This window comes from Plectropomus leopardus, chromosome 8, assembly GCF_026936395.1.
Source record: "Plectropomus leopardus strain MGB_pleo_1.0 chromosome 8, ASM2693639v1, whole genome shotgun sequence".
Classification (NCBI taxonomy): Eukaryota; Metazoa; Chordata; class Actinopteri; order Perciformes; family Serranidae; genus Plectropomus; species Plectropomus leopardus.
Genome location: NC_142183.1, coordinates 9,490,825 through 9,515,147, shown reverse-complemented (window position 1 = coordinate 9,515,147; position 24,323 = coordinate 9,490,825). Strand labels below are relative to the sequence as shown.

The window sequence follows — 24,323 nt, the reverse complement described above, 5'->3', positions numbered from 1 at the left end:
CAAAGAATGCATCATCTCCGTGTCAGCTGCAACTCTCTGCAATGATTGATTATGTTGTCACAATGTCCCAATGTTGTCACAATGTGGCTCCACTCCGTTATCACTTAAGCTCAAATTTATGCGCTACTTGATATCTACGCTTTGACGTCTAAGCCAACAGGCGAGACAGTTCTGCTACACTCTGCTGGCAGCACAGAGAGACACTGCAGCACCAGCAGCTCTAACATCTGAGAGAAAACAACAGCAAGCGTGAGCCGTAAATTTCGCTGTGTCAGATCGATGAGATCGATAATCACTTCTCTTGCACATTCACTCCAGAGTTACTGCTGAGAACAACCGTCGATGGCTCCAACTCGCTCTCAACATGCTACACTTTCATGTGTTAAATCCATTTTGGCAAACACTTATCAGGTGGATGATGACGCACATAACAACGGATAAACAGATCAACCCAAAATAAGATCAAAACAGCAAATATTCACTTTCTCTGCTATAAGTAAAAACATCTAAACTAGTTTGCAAAGGTGAGTATGTTATCAGGGATATTTCTGAGCTTAACATCTTTTGATATCTTCCTTTTTGAGCCTCTGGCCCTTCTCACTATCTCTCACACTCTGTCTCCATCTCTTGCACGCAATCTTCTTTATCTGCTGCTCACAGCTAGGTGGTTAATGTTAAGTCCAACCCTATTCAGGTTCCCCGTTGATCTGCATCCCGTCGCATGCATCCTTTCAAGCTCTGCCACCTTCTCACCCCATGGCATGATGCTACTGACTGCCAGTTCTCCGGAGGAGCCTCTGATGTAGCAACTTACGTTTTCCAGCTGCTGCTAGGCCCCCGGTGAGACCGAGGTTGGAAAGTGATGACTGTGTGTTGAGAGAGAGAGAGAGAGAGAGGGATAGAGAGACTCACTGACGTGACATGCAAGTTTGCATGAGCAGGTGTGCAGCAGGTAGCATTAAACAGATTTGCTGTCAGTGTCGGGCTCCAATAGTGTAGATGTATTTAAAAATGTTAAATGTTAAAATGTTCGTCTTTTTTTTTTTCTTTTACGTTTCATTGTGTTCCTGTGAGAATGTGAGTATTGCAAACATAATACCTAATCTTAACTTTGATCTTTTGATGAAAACTGAACTATGAAAGTTTCTATGAAGTCTTTTCTTGTATTGTCTTCACCACAGTGCAGACACAGTAAATCCACTTTGATAAAAAAAAAACTTGTTTTCTTAGATAGGATTACAACACCAGGCAGGCTTGTCTGTATCTTGCTGCTGCCTTTTTGCTTGTGCCAAAGGCTTCATTAAACAGATCTCAAAGAAAAATGTAAAATCTCAGTCTTCATTGAGCGCACAAAGGCATGTGTGCGAATCGACACACGGAAAAACAACTTGCATTGTGCATCATGGAACGACGGGCACACCGAAGAGAAATGCTGTAGGAAATGTAAAACAAGTACTTCTGAGGCGGGGACAGGCCAAGCAAGCTGCGTGGTCTTCGATCATTTTGTGACGTGAATCACACACCATCCATTTAGAAACTAAAGTCAGTATTGATTATCTTGCCTCCTCTTGAAAAAAGTACCTAAACTGGACCTAATCAGCCACACCAACAAGATTTTTTTATTTGATCTTGATGAGAAAAGGTAGACAACTCCTGTAATGCATCCAGAATGTACCACTTCAGCAAGTCATTATTTACTCTGAGAGGACAACTGTGAATATTAGCATCACAGCCCCTTCTCTTTGCTTTCACATCAGATATTGTGGTGTGTAAAACAATCACAACACATGCTAACTCAATTGTCTTTGGAAACAGAAGTCTGCACCCCTTTAATGCACTTAAATGACTGCAGGAGAGCTGTAGGCAGGCAACGAGTGATTCCCATCTGTTATCTTGTCTACACCCTAACTAGCAGTCGTGGTTCTGAAGCACAACAATCCCCTTTAAAGTAAAATGCCATTTATATTAGCACAAAATTTTGCAGTGTTGATCAATCAGACTCAACTCTGGTACACCAAGGAAGATTGTTGCAAATGTAAGTTGCTGCAGAAAGTAAGGGTATGTTAATTAATAAAATTCCACAAACAGTTGTAAGTACACCCTGAACTCAACTAATCATTCGAATTATAAATTAGAAAAATCAACCACAAATTGTGATGATTTGTGGTACTCCACACCTCAATTTTCAGTAGTTGAACTCTACATTAGAAAATATAAGGATGAAAGATGACATTATTTAAGGATGACTACTAAAATCTGATTATGGGAAAGCAATTACCAGCAACCTTTAAATCTGTACTTCTTTGCCCTTCTCCACTAAGGGTAAGAACAAGATGAATATATGAGTAAAACTGGGCTTTAATGATAAATAATAACACTAAACTCATCCCACTGTGCCTCTGAAGAACTGTCTAGCAACAGTGGACCAAACATTGATAATTATCAATTAAGTATGAACAGCTGACTCAACCAGTCAGGTTTTAATAAAATGTCAGGAGCTACTGTGAATAACTACTATATACATGCAGTCAAAATAACTACCGTGGAATTGCCTCATAGCAGATGTATGTCTTCCCTAACAAGTCAAGATGCAGTTTACATCCATGTTTTTTGTCCAAACTTTCAGTAGCCATGACAGAAAATAACACTTCAAAGATGGATGTTGCTGCAAAGAAGCTGCCAACTATAAAACATGGATGCTTCACACACATCTTCAAACAAGCAGCAAAGAAGAGTTATACCATCACCACAGTTGCAAGGTGGGAACCCAGGATTAGTGGCACCAATTCAGTATCTGACCAAATGTCTGTACCTAAGTTATTGTGTCGAATTATGACTCGACCTTTTGCATATAAAATGTTTTCACTTCATTTTAACCTTTGAGACATTTGTATAAACTTCCCTGCATGAATTCTTGAGTTAGGGCCAGAAACGTGTTTTGTGAGGTCACAGTGACCTTGACCTTCAACCACCAAAATCTAATCAGTTCACCCTTGAGTGGACGTTTGTACAAAATTTGAGAAAATTCCCTAAATGTGTTTTTGAGATATCACGTTTACAATATGATATGGACATAAGGTTACACTGACCTTGACCTTTGACCGACAAATTCTAATCAGTTTGTCATTGCATCCAAGTTGAATCCCACTTGAGGCTTTCCTGAGATATCTTGTTCACGAAAATGGGATGAACAGACAACCTTAAAATATAATGCCTTCAGCCACAGCTGTAGCTGCCATGAAGGCATAAAAATCCTCTTTTAAAACAACCTGATTTAGTCTTCAACCCATCATTTTACACTAAGTAAGGGGGGCAACAAAGACACCAACACAAATGTACAGAATCCACTCTTAAATCATAGCTACAACAACAACCAAGTCATGGTATCTAATAGAGTGACACTAAAAAATGGGATTATGTTACTACATGTAAAGGATGATGTGAAGGTGATATGAAGCCACCTGTTGGATTTTTTTTGTTTGTGTTTGTGTTTGGTTTGAGTTGTTGCTGGTAATGGTATGTGTTGGATACAAAAAAAGCAAAGGAAACAAGATGAGTTTTACTGAATGGTGAATGCTTTGACTTTGAGAGGCCAGTTCACATTACACAGACTATTTTGATTCAGTATTATCTTAAATATTGTATACTGAATGCTAGTTGAACTGTGCTACTTCAATCAAAGCAGTAAAACAGACTGCTTATTTGAAAATGTTTGGTAAATACATAAGGCAACAAAGGAGGTTTCTTTTCATCTAGTTTTGCAGTATTCATTCATAATTAGTCACAACATCTCAATGTGTTGTATATGGTTTGTTTTCATCAGAGAATACAGTATGGCACGCAGTATGTTCTGCATAATTTTATTGTATTGTTCAACCAAGTGCAACTAAAATTTCTGAAACTTGTTTGACCTCAGTGTATTCTATTTGTTTCCCAAACACTACAATGCAGGTGTTCAGCATAGCGAATCCATAAAACAGGATTAACAATTAAGAAAAGCACCTCTTAACTCCAGGGCTTTTGGCTCTTAGCTTTGAAGTCAGGTTCATATAAATTCAAGGTTTATCCAAGTAATTGCCATAAAAACTACACAACCCAAGCAAATGCACTTTGCCACATTTCACACTTCTACTTGATAACGTGTTTCTTCAATTGTGTCTAGAAGATGAGAAATGAACAATACTTTTGGAAAGAAACAAACACTTCTTACAAGCAACTTTTGAAGTCAGCAGCAGCTGCAGTGAGGAGGGAAGGCGGCCACCCAATCATTATCATGCAAAGCTATTTTTCAGAGTTCCCGATGGTTCAACTTCAGCCACAGCAACACTAGCAAGAGAAACAATACACTGATTTTACCTTATCTGAATTCCCTAAATGATGCACCTCTTCATCAGCAGAGAACAGAAAGATCAATGAAGCTGCACCAAAACTGTGGAACAGCTTACCACTTAAAATCAGATCTGCCCCGATGCTAGAACCTTTCAAATCTTTGTTGAAGACACATCTTTTCTCTCTGGCCTTCGTTTAAGATGAAAATGTTTTATCTCAGCAGATTTGACTGTTTCTGTTGATATTGCTGCTAATTTTGATATTATTTTCAGTTGTGTGATGTATTCTATTTTGCCTTTTTACCCTGTAAAGCACTTTGGTCAACCTGGTTGTTTTAAATGTGCTATATAAATAAAGTTGACTTGACTTGAATAAAGACAAAAATTAATGGAGAAACATCAGTGTCAGACTCCGAGTATCTGTTCTGGCACAATAAACAATGTTTCTATACTAGTTAGCAAAACTTGCTTTATCAATCGTGTCACACTGATAACCATTTCCTCTATTTTAAGCTTCGGCCCACTCTATTTAGCTGCGTGATGAGATCACAGTGGGTGGGTGGCAGCTGCCTGTGGTGCACAGGCTGGCAGGATCCAAGGTAGCCGGCGGCGGCATTGCGCCCTGCTGCTGCCGACTCAAAATACAGAACACCAATGTTGCCCGGCGGATGCCGCGGTGGCAGCCACAGCAGCAACCTCTTGCGGTCTGAAAGGACCTTCAATCCCACAAAGCTTGGATTGGTCAACTGTTATTTCAACTGGCAGGAAAGGGCTGTCAATGGGCACAAAACCAGTCTAATGTGAATCGCGGGATAAATCTGAGATCTGGGCAGTGACTTAAAGGTAACTTTCTCCATGGCTACATAGATATTTATTTTAATTTATACATTTGTGGAAGTGTTAAACGTCCTTGGTATCATCCCCTTGTGTTCCCATTGCTGTGTCAAGCCAGAGATATCAAAATAAGACTCATTACAGTTTCAAAACACAGACACTTTTTTTCGGGGCAGTTTACATGTTTGTTACCTGTAGATCTAGATTTATTTTTGCTGCTCGATTGGCCTTGCTGGCCCTTACAGCGAGGTGGCTCATTATCTCAAAGGTTCAGTGTAGGATTTAAGTGGAGAAATAGATATAATATGTTAAGTATGTTTTCTTTCATGTATAATCACCTGAAAAAAAGATATTTTGTTTTCCTCACCTTGGAATAAGCCTTTAAATGTACATTGAAAGTGGGTCCTTGTGCACAGAGACCGCCACATTTCTAGAGTAGCCCAGAATGGACAAACAAAACCAACCTATAGATAAGGCCATTCACATTTTTGTGTCAGTCACCATAAAGTCACAAATTGTTCCTTTAAAATATTTAACAAAAGATAAGAGGTACTGTTGCTAAAGAATATATCGAGAGCTAAACTAATCTCCACTCGTTTTCACATATGTTGAGAATATAGAAATGTAATGTCAATTAAGGAGAGAGTTCTAAACTGCAGAAAAATCTGGACGTATTAGCATCTTGGCAAATAAAGTCACCTTAGCCTCAAAAAATCTTTTAATAGAATCCAAAAATGCTGGAGGCTTTCACTTAGATCATCAAATAAACAGTTATTTGCCCTAATTTTTATCTATTTATACACAAACTCACATTTATTTTATTTTTTATCCATATCCACTTTGGCATCTAAAAACAAACTTTGTCGGCAATGAACTTTATTTGCCTTGAAGAGAGTATTTGAGCAAGAATCACACACACTGTAATTATTCTTCAGTCACTATCTGTGAAAATGACCCTGAGGTCAATACCAAAATAAGATCCAAAGAACCAGGTTATTTATTTATGTTACAAAGTTACACTTTATTGAGCGACTGACAGATTAATGGTTTGAGCCTGTGCAGCAAACTTTGCTTTATTTTGCATTGATTAAGTCTCTAACTCAATAAATGCAACATCACATCCCCAGTGAATCCCTCAGGATGCTGTCACAGGACGCACAGTTGCTTGAAATGCGTCTTTTTGCCATTTATAAAGAAATGACACATAAAAGTCTCTACTAATGATGGAAAAAAGTTTTTTTTAGCATTTGCCAAATCGTTGACCTTTCACTCTTAAGATTCTTTGATGTATTATGAAGTGCATTTCATGAAATGTCTTTCACTGAACAAGATCAAACCCACTTTCGTTCCCTCTTTTTGCCTTTAACTGATCTAACCTGACCATGTTCAAGGTAGCAGCGACACGAATAATATTTCAAATGTGCTTTTCTTTTAAAGGTGGAAGATAAATTACTGTTTGCACCTTGATTCTGTGTTCAACACTCAGCATTTCATACGTCTTCAAAGACTCACAAGCTGTCTGAAAAGCTACAGTTGGTATAGATCATTTTTACTGTCATCACAATACCAGTAACTGCAGGCTAGTAACAGCAACGTCTGCCTGCATTTCGTCACCCTCCCCAGAGCTATCAGTTTTTTACTAGATCCCCATAAACCTCAGGCAACATTTCCACCCTGTCTTTGATTAGTTGTATTGGCAATTAAAAACAAAACAACCTGCTCATGTCGTTAATAAAAACTGTATCAATATAGTCACCACTTAAATTGTTTGAAAAGGAAAAAATTAGAATTAACAAGAGATTCTGTAATAATGGCAACATCATGCTTCATTGCTTTCCGTTCCACTGTGCCACGTCCTCCCCCCTAACCTCGCCAGTACAATTTGGGAGTGCTGAATGGGCACAGTAGTTGGCACGGAGCTGTGAGCTGCTCTTATCATGTTAAGCACAATGACAGGGATGGGTACAAGAGGAACGGCTTTAATGATTCTGGATTAACGCCCCTGGGCTGCAATCACCCTGACCAACCCCTGTGTACCCATGTTTTGCCTTAGGGCTGCAAGTGTTTTTAGCAACCATTTCCAGACTGTTCTTGAACAATAAATACTGAGTTCATTATGAATTGCTGTGTGAAGCACAGTTATGCAACATATACAAAATGTGTCGCTGAAGTGAGGCAACCTTACTTTAAATGTATACTTGCTGAGGCTGCACAATTTAGGAAAAAGCCATACTGTGTTGTATTTGTTTTGCAATAAAGACTGTGATATGAAAAAATACAGGATTTTTTTTATCAGGTGACTTGAATAGCTCTATGTGGATATAAATGATTTTATTGTGGATATATATTGAATTTATAGCACGGGGCATACAGTATAGTATAGAATAATAATAATAATAATAATAATAATAATAATAATAATAATAATAATAATAATAATAATATAAGAGCTGAAAAATAAGGGGAGGATGGGAATCTGGGCCATCTTATACTGCTCCCCTCCTGCTCCTTGCTCTTGTTCAGGTTGTGCTTGCTTTAGTTGTATTTCAGACGGACTTCTCTTGTGGATTAATGTTTGTGTTAACGCTACCTTTCCAGCCTTGGCTCAGAAACGTAGCTGAGAGACTTCTGGTTTCATTAAGGTAACTCAGTTAGCTTTAGCCTAGCTTGTAGCTGGTAACTAGCCTTTACAGTCCAGCAACTCTGAGTGGTCGGGGGATGTTGTGATAACCGTGCATTTAACAAAAGCATTAATTCTTCTGTGCAATGAGCATGAAACCCAACCCTTTTTACAGTCGTTATACTGTAACCTTAGCTAATCTAAATACTTTCTGCTGATTACTGTAGCTTTGGATAAGCATGTGCTTCACTGTGTCTGCAGCATTTGCCAGCCCGGTCACAGTACTTTTGTACGCACACACCCAGGAGAGTCTCACTTCTCATAACAAACGTAGCCAGACTATGTCACATATACACTGACATGTCTTCAATGTATTTCAGTGCTGAAAAGATGGTCTATTCATAAAACTAGGCTGTCTCTGCAGTAGAAAGACAAATATTTTTGGTGCAACATGACCAGAGAAAAGAGAGGATAAGGACTGCGGTATTTGCTTTTGCTCAAAAGGGTAGAACACCTATAACCACCACTGTGCTGCACCAGACCAATAAACGCTCCTGCTGGTGGATGACATAATGCATGCTTGGCTGTTACGACACAGGAAACAACATGCCGATTATGAAAATTGACAAAGCATCCCTCCAAAGGGGGAAGGCTTAGCAGCTAACATTGATCACAGAAAACGAGATACAACAAGTTCACCAAAACACGCACATCTAAACATCAAAAAAGGCTGGGTGCTGGACAAGGGATAATACAAGAGAAGAAAAAACACAGTCCATACATGTGATTATGCTCTCATGAATATTTATTATATTCACCACCACAGTAACGTCATCATGGGTTATTATATTAAATATTCATGGGAGCATAATCTAGTGTGTGGACTTTGTTTTTTTCTTCACAGAAAATGAGAATCATGTAAGCCTTCCTTTTGTTTCAAGCGAAAATAAGTTGTAGTATGCTACTTTTGAGTTAATTTGCCTTACTTGAAATTGCAGGCCCTGTGATGTAACCTCTGAGCATGCACAATGTTCGTGCAGCCCTAATACCTCTGTGTTGTATGTATATTTGGAGGTTCATAATAACCATCTTTTTAATGCTGCAGAGTGACAGTGTATAGCGTATGACATTAAAACCTTCATGAGGGGAGCACTGTAACACATCAATGCTAACATTCATTAGATCCATCTATAATACGGAGGTGACAAAGAGATGTCAGTAGCAATTTTATTTTTGAATCTGTTCTAACTGGCAGCAGATTCAAAAAACCTGCATGTTTAAAGAACTGTGTGTTCTGCAGTCCTATTTTGAAAAGCCACCCACGGATTCCCCCGCTATCAATACGCCCGCGGGTGAGATGCATATAACTACCATCTTCAAGAGGGAACCTGACACAGTGCAAGGATGCCAGCAGCTCTTTCAATCATGTCTCAGTTCACAGTGTCCAAATTGCCTCTCCTCCTTAAAAAATATTTATAAATGAACAAGAGGAAGGCAAAAAGAGTCAGGTCATCATCTTGGTTTACACATCTATTTCCCTATATATTTCAGTCAGAGTAACTTTTCTTTTAAGCAGGTAGTGTCTGGCCCTCCTTGACCTGTGTCTGTTCATAGCACTAACAATATTAAAGTCAACACATGGCTATCAAAATCTATAATAAGTCATGCATGAAGCCCTGCTGCTATTCCTTGCAGACCACATTTAAACATGTTAATAGAGACGCAAGAGATTAGCTTACCATACTGGAACAGAGGCCAAGAACATGTCTGCTTTCTGCCAGGAGAGCGGAGAGGTGCCTACACAGATTCAGTCTGAAACACAAAAAGAGAAGACTTCTGTAGGGACACGCAACATGAATGACTTATTTTACAAGACAGTAACCTCTGAAATTTGGAATGTCAGCATGCGGAAAGCTTGTGTCATCCAGTTATTGTACCTTACATCACACTGGATAAGAGCATCAACTGAACGCCTCAAACATACATGTAAATCTTTGGCTTTATATAACTCCCACCCATGCCTCCCTGTATATTATTATACATTTATTTTGTGTATTTTTAAGGCCTGCTGTTGTTTATATTTTGTTGTTTCTTTTTACAATTTTCTGTTGTCTTATTTTTAAAAATGTTATTCCTGTGAAGCACTTTGTGACTTGGCTTTGTAAAAAACTATATTAAATAAACTTGACTAACTTACTATTTACTTAAAGGACAGATAGCATTACTGACAGGACAATATAGCAGAAACTTTAATGTGACGTTCTACACTAAAATCAGAGAACTGTTGCTTGAAGACATGGAGAGTCCTATTTCTCCATAAACTAACGAACGGTGTAGTTAATCACAGTGCACTCCGCCACTCAAACTAAGTATTTCCAAACGTACCCATAGTGTAACAATAGAGATTCCTAATATTTCTAAAACCGAGTAGGACAACCCACACCCTAGTTGTGTCAAAGCTTGGGACCGTCAAGTTTTGTCATATATATTTTGCCGAAAAATTAATACAAGATATAATGCCTCTATAACATCTGTATTTGTCAGGTATTTCATTCACTGGATAAACCAAAAGAGATCATAATATAAAATGAATATACCTTGAAGAGAAATGTTATCTACGGTGCCCATCCAATCTGAAATTGCATCATCAATCCACTTTATGAAAGAAGTGAATCTCGTGGATATTTTGTACAGATTCAGTGTAAACATGTACCCACACTGTCAGGCGTTTTACAAACAACACAGAGAGTGCTTGTTGTCATTTCAATTGAATTGCTTTGCCAGTTGTTTTCCCCATAGGAAGACGAGCAGCAGCAGCACTGGGTGGCTTCTACAGCTGTCAACCTGAAGCACTTTAAACACCAGAAATATGCCTCTGTGCAGCAGCATTCAAAACCTCCCTCCGTCATTTTCAGTGTTAACACAATTCATGCTCACTCTGGATTGTTTACCTTTTGTTGGGGAAAACGTTTTATAAATCTAACATTGATGCAGCAATTGGTTTGTGTGCTCATTTCCAAATACTTAACATTCAAATTCTTAACTTTTATATTTTTCACTATGTCTATCATATCTGATGAGATTGTGTTTGAAGTGAAGGGAAAAATAACAAGTACAGAAAAACCTCAATCTGCCATTCACTGCATCTCTGCCTTTCTGACAGCAATGTTTTTGAAATAATGAGATCTCTGGCAGGGTTTACCCCGGAAAGGTATGAGCCAGCAGAAATGAGGATGACAGGAAAAGTCAAACAGCCATGAGAGTTTTTAACATAAAGCCGTCTTAATGATTGCATCCGGGCTTACTACTGGCTGTAGTCTTCACACTCTAACCACTATGCTGTCTGTTTTAATCACAGCCTTGTGGAAAATTATTCAGGTGGGGGAGTGAGATGCTGCGCCTTGTTTTTTTTGTTGTTTTTTTTTTTTGTCTGGATCTGCTGGATTACTTTGGCTCTTCTTCACAAAGGGAGAATAATAGCACTGTCCTGGGAGGGGATTTGGGTGGAGTAAGGGTGAGAGGATGGGGAGAAAGAGAAGGAGAAGAGGGGGATGAGATACCACTGGGATGAAATCTTGAGTATGCCAAGGTCAGCAGAACACTCACTATGAAATGAAATGCTGCCAAACACACACACACACACACACACGACACACACGACACACGACACAGAAAAAAAACAACACACACACACACACACTTTCACATAGCAACCAACTGCCTACATTAGCTTGTCCCTGAAGACAACCTGCTGAGAACTGCTAAATTACCACTGGGCTCACATCGGCTGTATGTGCTTGTTCACCTAAACAAACAAACACACACACACACACATGCTCTCTCTCTCTAGCTTTTTTTATGTCATTACACTGGTCATTTTCACCTTTGCCCTTACTGCATTAGATCCTTTCTTTGTGAATACCAGGATATATAGGGTTTCGTATGAGTGTAGGCTGTCACTGGACATGACAAGCGGCACTCATGGGGGTACTATTAAATACTCTACCTCATCTTGGGTGATCTGTTGGGGTAATACATTGTCTTGTCTTGTCTTGGTCTGAAACTTTTCTTGTTTATTTCACCCAGCACTCCAGCAAGTATGAGCGTTACCGACTTTAAAGTTCTTTCCCTTTGGCCAGTAAGAACAAATGCGCTTCACAAACACTTGGCTCTAAACATTGTCTCACAGTAACACATATTTCACACATAAAAGCCAGAGTCAAAATAAAATTCATGTCTCTCAAAAGATATTTAACCTCCTGCACAGAATCGCCAAACGCTTGTCTGTACACATAGGCTGGATTTATGCTGAACCTAACCTACTGCTACACTGGCATATTTCCATTTCTTTTGGCAACCAAATAGGCTGCCATAATTCAGTTAAATCGCACCTTCCGCTGCACGTCAGAGGACATTACATTCCAGCCCTCCCACTTGCAACTGCTTTCTATTTTTATGACTATCACTTTTATTTTTTTTTACTGTGCTACTGATCATAAGGTAACTGATGTATGTTGTGCTTCACCATCTAGGATGCCCACCTGGCTTCACATACTAAAAACTGGTGGACAGCACATTTTATGATGTGAAGGTTGTCGTCAAAACAATACAGTGCACGTACAGTACATGTGACGTGCTGTATCATTGTCAAATTGACCCTCAAACCCATTTTGAGTTTTATACACTGTTAGAAAGAGGAGATTCTTAGATCTGTAATAATAACAATATTGATTTTGTACTCCAAATATGAAGCAAAAAAACTGTCACATTACATGATGACTGTCACTGAGGTATGATTTTGACAAAAGGCCCTTCAAGTTTGCAATATGCTGGCTACAAATAAGCATGGCGGAGTCCACCGGCATTTTAAACTGTGCTCCCTTTACTCCTCTGATTAAAAATAATACATAAAAAAGCTGGGGGACACTTTTGTAACAAGCAGATAAAAAAAAAACAAAAAAAACTTGAATTGTGGATTCTATGATCAGTGGACACCTACAGATTAAAAGAACATAAATAATCGAGAATTTGACAAAGATTTGGACTTTATGACCACTTCAAAGATAAGGGGTCACCATCAAATCTGGCTATCCTGGCTAATCTGACTTATACTTACGGAGCTTGTTTCCATAAACTGAACTAAATGGTTGAATCGTGAAGGATCTAACAGTGCTAACAAGGTGTAGCATGTCCATATTGACAAAAGTTTAAACATTTGACAATATATTTTGCTGCACAATACTAAGCTGATTAGAGCTTTGTTAGTTTAAGTGGGTAAATGGTGTTCTGGTGGGTTTCACGAAGTTTTAATATTATGAAAGCCAAGACTTTTTGTTCACAATTTCAGGTAACAAAGAGCGAGGGACAGTGGCGCTACAGCAGAACCATGACTTTACAAGCTTCAAAATTGTATCTATCATCTGAATTTGGTGATAATTCTTATTGTCGTAAACTTTATTTATTCAAAATCAAACACAACCCCAAATACAATATGACCAAGAACTAAGACGACATAAATCTGCTATTTCTGGAAATGCGCCGTTGTGACATCCAGCTGATTTTTTATAGAGCACGTCACATATGGTCATCCAAACTATTTTGGCATCTTGCTACACTGAAGCCTTGTGACTTTAAATGAATTATTTCTGTGATTAAATCTCAACTTTACTTGTGACTACACCCTGTAATACTGTTGAGGCATGAGACTCACATATCACACATTTTGCTTTCATCTTCCTTCCCTACATGACTACAAAGGATGTGATAGGATACGCACTCCCAACCCTCATGTTACTATTTCATCGATGCCATTTTAAATCCGCTTTTACTGTGTACTAAACACAAGGAAAATTCCCATATTGTACACCGCAGTCATAACCCGGAACGAATGTCTTAAACTGTACTCTAAAAGGTTATTTAGTGTTTCAATATAATCCATACAGTCCATTAAAGACTCATCCTTTAGTCCTCTTATAAAATTTCAATGAGAGACAAAAACAATGTTCTTGTTTGGCTGCATGTTGAACTAGTTATCAGTCTTAAAACATTCATGCTTATTCATAATAAAGGACTCAGTGCAGACAGGGAGAATAGGGGAAACATTTCAACATCACATGGGTATTTACCCACTATAAACAGAGTGCCTTTTGTAATCCTTTCAAAGGCCTCCCTTAACTACCAAAGTGCTTTTTGTGATTGTGCATGTTTTTTTTGCCGATACGGTTAGGGAGTTCTGCAAAACATTCAAATTTTCACAGCATTTCAATCAATCTTTGCCTTCCAACTCCTTATTAAGAGATATTAAAACTACTATGAAAAAATATATTTAATAAATATATATCTTCTGTCTCCTGATTGCATTCATCATCATAATTTCTCAGGAGTTCCCTGAAGGCAACAGGCGCTAAATAATTGATGGGCCTGAAAGCTGTTTGGCTCTGTGAGGGAGCGCCTGCAACTCTCTTAGGAAAAGAAAAGCACCAGCAGCTCTGAAACCGGCGGAAGCAGGCAAGCCTCAGTTAGAATTAGTATTGTGTTCCGTCATGCCAAACATTTGGTGCTGAGACAATGCAATACAGTTTCATTACAATGCCCGAGCCTCGCAGGCAGAGACATCAAAGGCCCGGTTTGTCTCGGCCTCAGTTTACCAAGACAATGAAGAGATGGAGATATAGTTAAGACTAATTTCAAAGAGAACTACTGACAGTTTCATTATGAACATGTAAGAAGCTGAAATAATGAAATACTACAGTATGCACCTCGAGGTAGGATGTCCAACCTAAAATGGAGCCCATGTTTTGTATTTCTTTCCTTGAATGATTCAACTATTTGCAAAAATTAACGCAAAGCTACAAAGCAGAGGATGCAAACATGCTGAGGCAAGTCCATTAATATTGTAAAATAACCGATTTGTTACAACATTTATTTATTATATCAGATTTATGCACTTCTAGTTGTATTCAATTACAAGATAATCTGTTCTGAGACGGGCAGTTATCTTAAAAACAACCAAGTACAAGTTGGTCTTCCATGAATTATCAATCAACTAGCTGAGAGCTGTGTTTCTTTATGATGTGGCTTATGTTGCAAACTTTGGCAACAACTTCTTCATGTTCAGCAATCTAGACTCAACTGCCCCAAGATCAGACAAATGACTGAATTTTTTATGGCTGACGTTCATTTTAAAACAGTATGCAGTCATGGTTGGCCTCATAATTTCATTTTGCATTGGAAAAAAAAAAGTTATTTTCAATTTGTTTAAATGGATGATAACCCTGATTGAGATAATAGCTGTTCAATAAAATATCTGGAGCAGTCCTGTAAACAGTGTCACATTCTCCACTGGGACGTTTGCAGCATACTTTGAGGAGGCTTTAAATCTCAAGAATCAGTATGTAGGCCACAGTACAAAGGCTTTGCAACACAGAGAGAACACCGGATTCAGTCAAGGTTTTTAAATACCACAGTATAGTCAGATAGTGATGGAGTGAATTGCATCCCTTGAAGGAAAATGGTCACATCCAGTAAAAACCAGTAAAAATTAGGTGCCACTTAAAAGCTTCCCACCTACAGCGAGAACTGCACACCTCTGACGCAGCACATAGCACATGTCAAAGCCATGAAAGGGCAACATAAAATAATATCACAATATTTAGGGGCATTTTTGGGATAATGATATTCTTGGTAATAAGACAAAATACAGGAAAATACATTATTAATTTCAAGAAAATAAAAAGCAACAAAATAGAGGTTAAGAGTTTTATATGTCAATATAAACACTTTGCCTTCAAATATTAAGTAAAAATTAAACAAAATTATCTCTCATTTCAAAAAACATTTGGAGTGCCATGACCCAACGACATCACCACTGAAGTTGCTCCCCTTTTGGAAACTTAACTCCTCCACTGTGGAGCCAGTAGCAATTATACTTTCAGCCATGCCTGCTGTTGCCGTACATCATTATTGCTGTACAGCTTCATGTCCATAAGTCAAAATATTGCCATTATCATCATATGCATTTTTCTTATATTAAATATTAAACCTGTGTTATTGCCAACAATAAGATAGGGCACGCCCCAGGTCACAGCTACTGTGCTGTGACATTTAACTGATTGGTGTGTGGTCACTCCAGATCATGATCAGCTTCTTACTTTAATGTTCAGTCACTACTGTAATGACAGATATAAATAAATGTCCTAAATTTAAGATGTATTCAGCATCCTGATATCTGATGCAAAAGTAAGGGAGATATTAAACATTGTTTATTCATGGGAAGGTGCAAGTGTGAGTCAGTGAAAAAGAAGATGTATATCACATCTTTCACCTTTTTGTCTGTCTTTTGTTTTGGAAATGTTGGCTGCTGTCTGTAAGAAAGGTCTCAAAAATTTTGTCTGTGGATTAACTTTGTGCTCCTGACGTGTCATGATTCTCATCAGGGGTGACTAATAAATTCTTTGAGAATTTCCCTGCCATCAAGCAGTACAGCTGTTGACATTAGCCTTTGTTGTTTATTTTGTCAGACAACTTCATGATCACAAAATTAAAATCCAATAATGACTCAGTCAGCAATATATAAACAGCCTGAAAACACATGAAAACAGACTGCAGCCTATTTTTGTATCTGTAAATCTAACCAGTTTATGTAGAGGTAAATGCAGTGTACCAAACCCATCAAACTGTAACAATGTGTCCCATCGTAACGACACATGATTGAAACCCTCACAAGCAGTGAGGAATCCCAGTCCCCCAAATGCAGCCATCCACACTTAAATCATCAAAAATGAACTGATGCTAAAAATTGAAGAAAAAAAACACAACACATTCTAAGCATTTTATTTATAACAAGGTAAGTAAGATGACTGAGTAGGTAATCCCATTTTATGTACAATATTCCACCTCACTGCTTCATATAGCTGACAGCTTGCTGCTGCTGCAAATTTTATAATCCCGACTTTGTCCAGCAAAAAATCAACACATATAAACGACAACAGCTGTGTGACTGAATAAATCAGATAATTTTAGAAACATAGACGGTTGTCTTCCTTATTCTGGACAGGAGGAAACTCAGTGTTTTATATGTGTTGTGTTCACCTGTGTTCCCCCTGCTCAGAACACACTTCACGCACAGCTTGCAAAGCGTAGGTACCTTCATTAATTGTTTTAATCTTTTGACAGAAAACCATTTAAAGGTTACTGAACATGTATGCTTATCAAATCCCCATTTTGTGTTTATTTCATGATAAAAGGACTGCTGAAGGACAACATAAGGATGCATATTTTGCTTCTTGACTTGTTCATTTATCAGACTTTAATTGCTTTTTAAATATGCTCAGGAAGGACAGAACCACAGAGTTTGTATATATTAATTACCATGTACTAATAGTTTAAGTTGTCCTACCTTGGATTCCAAATAATAAATATAAATATACATTAGATAAAATCGTGTTATAGCCGGATATATTTATATTATAACTTACAATGCCAGAGTTGCACATCCAGGCATGTTGGAGACTATAAAGAACTGTTTTCAGGCAGGTTTGCCAAACATGCCACTCCTTAATTAAAGACAGTAAATAGTTAAGGAGAGGGAGACAGTGAGTGGCCCATGCTTGTTATGGTATGCTGTGGATCAATACTTGGTGAAGTGTGAGAGTTCACATCACTCGTGGACTGAAGATCACGCAATGCATTAAACCAATCACAACATTCAAAACTGTAAAGAGCCTCAAGCAGCACCATTTAAATTCACACATTTGTAGAAAAAGTTGTCAACGGGTGATGCTGAACATGAATTATACTATAGGCTAATTTAATATGGCATTTAAATGTAGTCTCTATTAAGATGCAAAATGAAGGTTAGAGCTTCTGTAAAGGAGTGAAAAATGATGCATCCTGTGGAAAGATAACGTTTAGCCATTAATAACTATTGATGAAGGCAAAGGCATATTTGTTTTTTTTTTTTTAAATGATGTACCTTTATGTGCCAATGTGCACATGTGCCAACGTTTTTGTTGTGGTTGGGTTATTTATTTTTTTTTTTTTACATTAAACGTCATGAGAGATCGCTGACACATAAATCCTGGATGAGAAAAAATGAAAGACCCCCACTGGCTGTTCTTACAGAAAAGTCAAGTCCTTTCCCTCCCCAAGTCCCTTCTTTCCCTCTCTCTGTCATTACATATACTGTGTTTTAACACAGTCAAATCAACAATATAGTTTTTCTCAAATACATTTTTTTCTGTTTCTGGTGTCAGACAACAAAATAGGGGCAGGTGGTATCAAGAGGTATCAAAGTGGTTTCAAGGTTTTATTTATTTTTTTAATAAAAACTACTGTGACAACACTAGCTGCAGCCAATCCACGTTTTAAATGCTGAACAGTTTTAAATGCTACCACTATAAAACACAACACAGGGTACATTAACGGTGTATTAGAGGCATCTCTCTCAGACTTTAACCAGTATTTCACCTGAATAGATCTGGAGAATAATTTAGAAACTCATCATGTGGAGTAAAAAAAAGTGCTTTTAGTATGACATCCTTTAGTATTATATAATTCTAGCCAATCCAAATATAGCTTCATGGCATACGTTGACTATCTCCATAGCCACATGTAATCAATAAAAAAATTATTAAAAAAAAGTTTGTTTTGGTAAAAAGACAGGAAAATTATATGGGTAGTCACACATAGAGAGGATATTGGTTGGCATATATATGGAGTAATAATGGCTCATGGTGAATAATATCCTCATATACAGAATAATTACAAGTTTAAAATGTTAAAGGGTTAATTATTTTTTTTCCTGGATTAGAATAGCAGGGATTTAAAGGAATCAGCTGAAGAATGGGTGTTGGACCTCATTATGTACAGAGAATCATGGATATAACCACTCATGTGCTACCAACTGAAGCAAGCAGCTGAGACTACAGTAGCGTTTGCATTTAATATCAGTCTCTTATACTCTATGATGAGAAGTACTGCAAAAGATGATCATTGAGCTTATGCATTATCCAAGCTAATGCCTGAGAAGAGGCTGTGTTGAAATGGCAATACTGCCATTGCAATATTAATACAAAACAGATCTGCATAGCCATCCAAGCATAAAGTCTAATCAGACTCATCAGATGCTGTGACAAACGCTGTAAATGATTATATTTCCCATTTGCTTTTGAAGAAATCTTTCATTTTAATGAGATTTGTTGGACTTTATCTCAAATGAAAACTATATACTATGTCTCAAAAAATACATCACATGTATCAACTGTGTATATTAGTTATGGAAATAACTTCCAAACAAATGTGTTAATTTACTAACAGCATTTCCATTACGTTCATTTTAATCTATTCACTTGATGCAGTTATGTATCAAACATGAGAAAGAACAAGGTTTTTTTTTCACAGATTAAGGGAAACCAAGGCAACATATCTGAAATAATCACCCTATAAATAAAGTATTTAAAAAGGGCCACTTTCACTGTGGAGCCTATTTTTCTTTTACTTGTTACATCTGGCAAAGACCAGAATTTATATTATCGCCTTATCCATCCACTAATACATTTGTATGTAACCACAATACTGTGTCTTCAAAAAAGGAGGTACAAATGTAAGGACTTTGCAGCAATTGGAATCCCAAATTAAGAATATCCCTTAAAGGTAATTAAGCATTATTGTTCACATTTACGGTGGTTTCCTCTGCCCTTATAAGGCTATTATGTACTATCGTAAAGAGTGGTGCATGTGGATATCGAAAGGTAACTGATAAACATTTGGAAAAGTCGGCTATCTGTAAAATAAAAAAATAAAAAACAAGCAAAAAAAAGAAACGTTAAAAGTTTTAAACTTTGAATTTGGTGTGGCCAAGCTGCCAACCTGGGGTTAAGCACTGATCACATAAATTTAGTTCTCACTTATTTGAGAAAACACTTCAACTGTGTTCCTTATCAATAACGCAAAGCACTTTAAAAGAGTTACTGACTAAACTTACCATAGAGGTCTCAGGTTGTTTTACATGGCATGTTGATTTGTTTTTCAGTACATCGCTCAAATTGACTGTCATGTGTTTCCAGCATATGAGTAAAAATAGACCTTTGATCAACAAGCTGTGCTGTCTTTTGAACAATGATTTGCAGAGGCACATCAGACATGCCTAAAATTACTCAAGACAATATGTGCTCTCCATCTTGGGGACAGGGTTCTCTTTAAAAGTGTTGATGGAGCATTTCTTCAGGACCTCACCCTACAAAACACATTCACAGTTCTCAACAGCCCTGAGCTGAGATCCAAAAAAAGAAAGACAAAGACAGTACATCGAGACATTACATCCATCTGCAGGTTTGCATGTGTCCACGCCTTATCATCCAGAACAAGCATGAATGGTCTGCTGATGCCCATAGGTGTTAGGCTACAGGCACTCATACACTGCAAAGGACCTCTGCATTTGTTTGATTACCTTATGTTCAGGGTAGGAGTGTGTGATAAGAGGAATTTAGATTGTGAAGGATTAGAATGTGTCCACAATCCGCCATCACGAAAGGATCGTTGTATCGTGTTACATTCTATCTGTTGTGGTTCTACGCTCATACACACAACGCATTCAAACTTTCTGGCTGGACTGCAGAATGCGGTTTGGCTCTGTAGAGGGAGGATGTGTCAATGATCAGTAGGTAGAGCTCCAGAGAAAGCAGCTGCCCTCTGCCGTGTGACTGCGTCTAACGCATTGTTCTGCGTTTCAACATATATCAGGGTTGCCACACACGCCGTCACTGTCAGTTTCACGCTCTTGTTACACCAAAGCAAATCTCACACCAAAACACTGAAACGGCAGACGTTTGAACAATCAAATAACGCAGTGAAGGACTGACTCTGGAATACAGCTGATATTTGACAACCAAGCTTTGTTTCATTATCGCGGATAGAAAAGCTGATCACCCGACAGCGCAGCGAGCTTCTCCTCACAGCACCAAAGTGTCTGAATGAACCAACAGACAAATATTCAGAGGTGGAAAGTTACTTCTTTAGAAGTCTAAAGACTGTTTTTATTCAGGTTTAGCCAGACTTTGAATGGAAGTATTTAGAGCGCATTGCTCCATGTCTTCGCTCATCAGTCGTACTGATTTGGGGGCATGGGACCACATTGCCTTATTTTCAACCTTTCTCTTAATTTATTATGAAATATTCCTAAAATATGTCTTCAGTGTACTCCGTGATGGTAAATAAGTCCAAGGGAAAGAGGTTGGGAAGGCCTAAATATTTTTTATATTGGGAAATAAGCTTGATTGTACTGTTCAGTAATATGCACAATAGTGTTAAAGTCCAAAATGAAAAAGAACTGTGATAAAATCATGATCGTGATCCTGCCTTAAAAAAATCGTGATATATTTTTGCCAGATCGCCCACCACTAGTTCAGGTTCTATGTACATAAAGCCACAATTCTTGCACTGCTCACCTAACCTGGGTGCAAACACCTTCAAATTAAAACTAAGAGTCCCCCATTTAACCTCAAAGTCATAAATACATTTCATATACATATTTCTGCAGTAACTTAGTTTTACCATCTAGTACATTACCTTTTGTGAAACATAAACAGTGAACACTAGTAAATTACCTTGGTTCTGAAAAAGATTCCCCCTGGGGGTTTTTGTTTTTGCCCTGTTCGGCATGAGATGGCTTTTAGATTGGGCAGGAAAATTGCTATGAACATGCCAGTCAACTGAATTACCCATAAAAAGAAATTGTGATGAAAGCATTTGCGACTAAAATTACACCTTTGTTTCTGCTCACAGTAGAGGGCAGACATAAATAATAAACACAAATGTTTTGGCTCACACCATCTTATTACATTTATTTAGCAAAATTGAACCTAATTACAGAATTTTATTGCCCTTTTCAGCAGTTTTCATAAATTTTGTTTGACATGAGTGGCAATGCCGCAGGTGCTTATATAACTACTCAACAGCAGCTGGAAAACTGTAAATAAGAAATCACACTATGAATATGCACACACTTATTTTGAGGTTGGAAACACAGCCTGGATGAAGCAGCCACTATATCTGTTGTGTTTAATAATGTGGTATATATTGGAGAATGCGAATACTTGTGTGTGAGTGTTTCTTCTCCAGTGCTGCCATGAAGTAATGTCTTCAAAATCATGGTACAGAAAGAAACACAAGAATCCCTTTGTTCGTGGCAGCAAGTGACGACTGCGTTCCCGTTTTCACCTTTTTCCTCTAATTATGTGCACTCTGTTTATTTCAGACAGAATTTTCAACTGCAGTGTGACAGCTTTCCTAAAATTAACTTCTATGTTTTAATCCCACGCAAGTGAACAGGATGTTACACAGTGCCTCAGAGAAGGTTCTATGCTGCCGATTAGATAATAAATGTTCTTGATGCCATAATGAGGAGATGTAGAGAATATTATTTTGTGTTTTTTTCCCCCTCTTGAGCAATATCTTATCAATTTCCATCGTGAAATGGTCGGTTTACAAAAACCACCACGAATAATCAAACAATTTGGCACAAGGACAGCTTAAGGTGCCTTGCAGAGTTTTCTTGTAAACATACAAAATGAGAAAGAAAAAACATGGTTAAATTGGGTTTTACTCACCTAAATATATTGTGTGTATTTTGGAGGTCAATCAAAAGTGTTGAATGCATTTGCTTCCTCATAAAACATTTGAAAAGCCAGTATTTTAACGCCTGCATCGTTCACATCTAGGTTTTTATCTTCCCTGCTATCTTGGCGTATTGCTGCATTTCTGGGTGCAGTACAGCCACCTGTAGATGATTAGAACAGTGTGAAACCATTAGCAAGAATCTGCATCACCTCGCCCACGTGCATGTGCAAGTGCAAGTGCAAGTCAAGATCAGGTTTGAGACCCAGTAGATGAGATTAAAGGGATGATCAAGTCAGACCACAAGATGTCAGACTAATTACAGAAGGCAAATGAAATGGTAAAGAATCTGGCAACAAGCTCAGAAGGCCATGTCAACACCAGCAGTCACTAATTTAAGAAAGGGCTGTTAAGATTCTAGTCTAAGTTACTTTAAAGTGTGAAAGGAGATAACCATGCAGTTACCCCACAAATGTCAGCAAGAAAGGTTCATTGCCATAAATCCTATTAAATGGACAGCCTTGGTTTGGCCCTGTTCAAATGAATGGAATTTAAAAAGATGAACAACCGTTTGATTTCAACCAGAAATCAGTTTCTAAAATACTGAGTGTGCTGAATGTACACAGCCAGGGTCCTGACTGGGCACAATTATACCTCAACTGTTCAACCTCCTACCCTCCCTCAGAAAAAAAAGAATGACCACAGCTCAGTTGTCTGGGTTATATATAACTCAGACAATATTTTTGAAGAAATCCAGAGATAGGGAAGTGGACTACACCCATTGTTTCCTGTGGGCAACATCAGTCATTGTAAAGTGACACAGACTTAAGCTCACCTTAAGAGGTGACATCTGACAGAAATCCTGTTTCAAGGACAAGCACATCTGAATGAGTCAAGAGATGCCCCTTTGACCAGAGGGGCGCAAATGGATTATGCCACGGTGCAAACACAACCATGTCCAAGCCCAAAGAAGGGACAGTGGATCTCAGGAACAGAGAAATTAAAAAGTAATTTGACTGCTGTCCCTGACTCTTGCGGGTCAACATTCTGATTTGTCTGCCTCCAGTTGCTTGCAGTAGTTGGCAATATGGCTTTAATATCATATCACAGTATTTTAGGGTATTTTTGCAATGAGGATATTCTTGATAATATGATAAATGACTGAAATATATTTAATCATTAATTTCAAGGACATACAACTGCTACAACTAAGTGTTACAGTTTTAAATGTCAGAATAAAAATTGCCTTCAAATTTTCAGTGCAGAGTCAGTAGCAGTTTCACTTTCAGCCATGCTTGCTGTTGTTGCTGTGGCTGTAATGCTATGACATCATTATGTCAACAAGTTTAAATATTGCCATTATTTTGATATAAATTTTTCTATTCATATTCACAATCATACCGGTATTATCATGTCCCTGTGGTGCGTGTGTTAAGACAACCATCTGTAAACACTAGAATTCCACTAGTGGAAGGCTGAAGAGATCCAGGAATAAAGGAAGCAGCAATCCAAGGACAGTGCCCACAGATTGAGAGCCAATCCACTCACAGCATGCGTGTTCAATGTAACTCAAACATGTAGGTCACAACGCGGACCGTTACTCACTGCACTCTGCTAAAGTGAGTATCGTACAATCAATAATGTCACACCAGCACTGGAGTTTTAAAGGTAATCTGTGGAGCATGGCTAGACAAGCCAGTGTGATGTCAAGAAACTATCCACAGACCCTGACCATGAGGGAATCATTACCTGTCCCTGTACATACAAATGTGTACCCAGTTAAGTTTCAATTTGAGAACTGCTAATGTGTGAATCATCAACATCAATTACTTTTTTGCATTTGAAGAACTAATAAGTCATAATAGATTTTGTTTAATGTAAGGAAATAAGGCACAGTACTTAATACAGACTGTGGTTTCTATTGGATC

At 38.0% G+C, this 24,323-nt stretch overlaps 1 protein-coding gene across 3 annotated transcripts in view; it reads right to left on the bottom strand.

Moving 5' to 3' along the window:
* Window positions 1–24,323, bottom strand: part of LOC121948531 (leucine-rich repeat and immunoglobulin-like domain-containing nogo receptor-interacting protein 2) — a 269,787-nt gene that overhangs the window by 203,467 nt on the left and 41,997 nt on the right. For all 3 annotated transcript variants that reach the window (XM_088080844.1, XM_042493947.2, XM_088080845.1), the window contains one exon: window positions 9,522–9,594. The gene's annotated coding sequence lies outside the window, so the exon portion shown is untranslated. The remainder of the gene's footprint in view (window positions 1–9,521; window positions 9,595–24,323) is intronic.